Genomic DNA, 3,019 nt, shown 5'->3' with positions numbered 1-3,019 from the left:
TCATGATTCTTAATTAGAAAAATTACTGGAATCTGGGCTACAAAAAAAAAACATTTGTGTACCTGCCTAGATCCGAAGAGTTTTTAGAGAAACTTGTTTGAAATTCGAGTAAAAGTTGAGTGAGTTTGTGTCGTTCCTCATTATTGAGAAGTTGACAGGAATTGTCGTACAATTTCGTAAAATATTCTGGAATAGAATTTGATCCGGCAGGACTCTCTGGTGAAGGTTCAGATAGGATCGCTTGTTTCACCGAAACGATTTTATTCTCTCTGTTTATTTTAAAATGTTGATGGATTATCGACTGGAAGTCATTCAATAATCCCGTTTTGCAAAGGTAATCTAATCCGAGAATGCACTGGTCGACAATTTTTGCAAAAACAACGTTTAGTCTCACCGAGATGTTACCGACAGTGATATTGACCCTTTTAGTAGCGATGTAGGGGAATCCCTCACCTGAGACAGTTGTAATCGAAATACGTCTAACGACATCTTTCAGTTCATTCAAATTATTTTGAAATAGATTAGGATTTACGATGGTAATTTCGGCGCCGGTGTCGACAACCATTGAGCAAGGGTTTTCATTAATTTTTCCTTGGATCTTCAATTCCAAAATCAAATTTTTGTTACCAACCGAGATTTGAGAACAATTATAAATTTTCGCATTTGATCGAGTCAATTCGTCCGCCAACGAATTGACTCCATTTAGTTTTCCGAGTTTTGTGATGAATTGTTTTGATTTTGGTTTCTATGATTGCTATTCGCAAAACGATTGTGTGAAAAATTACGATTCCCGTTCCTGGAATTTCGGTAAGGTTGGAATCGCTGAGAAGATTTGTTGTTTCGTTAATTTACTTGCTGATTATTTTGTTGGATTTCGTTTTCTCTGCTAGAACATTTGTCGGCATAGTGCCCGATTTGACCGCATTTGAAACATGTCACTTGCTTTCGGTTACTAGAAAAACTTTTCTGATTGTTATTTGATGAAGGGTTTCAAAGGTTCCCTTGTGAACGACTCGATGGAATCTGATTGGTGGTGTGTTTGCTGTTTAATAATTGAGAAATTAATTTGAGTTCCGTGGCCCGTTCAACAGCTTTTTGTAAAGATTCAAAATGTTCTGAGCGAAGAGTAAATTCTATACGAGTATCATTAATCCCGCCAATAAAAGAGAGGCACGCAATATGATCTCGATTCTCTTGTGGCATATCAAGATGAGTCAACCGAACGAGACGCTCAATTTCCTCTCCAAAATTTTGGAAAGTCTCCTCTTTGCTCTGTTTTCGCGCCTGTAATTCGTTGAAATACAGTCGCGAAAGGTGTTTTTCATCGAAACGATCATTCAAAGGCTCTGAAATTCGTTTATAGTTTTTTTTATCATTACCGGAAATTTGTTCTAAAATTAGTTGAGCTTTTCCACGCAGTCGAGTTAAAAGCTGAGCGGCTTTTGTCTCATCGGAACACCCGTTATTTTCTGCAGCAATCTCGAAATGTTTTTGATGTCTCGACCACGATTGTGTACCGTCATACGTGTCTGGTTTAATGAAATTATTTTTCACGATGAAAGTTGAAAATTGTGGAGCGGTGGTAGGAACAAGAGTATTGGAAGGATTGACAGAAGTAGAAGCAAGATTAAAACTGTTATCTGTATGTCTGGGAGTAGGGGTTGTCACTTCCGGTGAGAGGCTATGGGCATCCGGTGCTTGGGGTGGTACATCTGAGCGGTGAACGTCCACAGGAACGGAGTGTTGAGACACTGGCACATTTGATCCCGAGAGGTTGCGGCGTTCCTCCCTCTCAATTCGACGATGTTCCTCCAAATCACGGCGGATAGACTCATGAATATCTGCCATGAGTCCTCCCTGTGTCCTCTCGTGACGACGAAATTCCTCCCCAAAGTTGTGTTGGACCTACTCTAGTCGTTCGAAAAATTCCAGCCAAAGCGCATTCTGTTCTATGTCAGCGCCCAGTGTAGTGTAAGGACGAAAACCGGAAGCAAGAGGTCCGAAGCGAGGGGGGGATAGCTCTGGAGATGTACTTCTCCTTTTTCGCGAACGTTGTGACATTTTTAACTATCTCTTGAGTTTGTTACACACTTCACCGTTTTTCATTCGTTGTGGTAATTCTGAGTTGTTGGGTTCGTTTCACGACCACTTCTGACACCAATGTTACGTTAGTGAAATAATGGAAGACCAAACTTGGAATTAAGGGCGATTTTATAAATACAGGGTAAAGAGACGTGTCAACTTGACAAGGATTCCGATGGAAGTGAAGTCCATTCCTGTTTATAATAATAGACGATGGTTCCTAGAGAACCAGTAGAGGTCTCTTGTTTTTACAATTTGAATGGGGAAGGGGGGACACGCTACAATATATTCGTTATGGGGAGACTAGATCTTGCGCATGCGCGGATCTCCTCTCCATCAGGTTGCAACTTGAGAGAGTTCACTCTACTGCGAGACGCGAGACGAGAGACGTGTTGTAGCCAATAAACCAGTGTTCTAACAAGAAAACCCATGTACTATTTATTGTGTCCACACCCGCAATACAACAATATATATATATAGACAGGCTAAAGTATATCATCCTAAACGCAACAGAACGCATCGTTGCACGTGGTATCTCCTACAGTATATAATTTATATATATATAAAGTTAGTGGAAGACCACGCGCTTGTGTCCCGCCTGCGCGCTTGGAAAAATATCTCACAATATATACAGGGTGTTTCAGAAGTACATGTACATCTGAACACCCTAGGATCAGGGGGTGATTCTGAGCAGAAAAGTCCTCTTGCACTTTTTGATCAGAGTCACCCCTAAAAAGTTATTGGCAATTAAGGGTGGGCCAATGGGGAGTGATGTTTAAGCGGGCGCACATCCATGTGATATGCAGCATATGTGTGTGTGCCCGCCCCACCATTCTACGAGACAAAAGAGCGCAACGATATTGCTCTCTCTCTCTCTCTCTCTCTCTCCCTCTCTATCTCTCTCTATCTCTCTCTATCTCTCTCTCTCTCTCTCTCT

This window comes from Diachasma alloeum, unplaced genomic scaffold (genome assembly GCF_001412515.2).
Source record: "Diachasma alloeum isolate Michigan unplaced genomic scaffold, Dall2.0 Dall_scaffold_00949, whole genome shotgun sequence".
Taxonomy (NCBI): domain Eukaryota; kingdom Metazoa; phylum Arthropoda; class Insecta; order Hymenoptera; family Braconidae; genus Diachasma; species Diachasma alloeum.
This window is presented reverse-complemented; position numbering follows the sequence as displayed.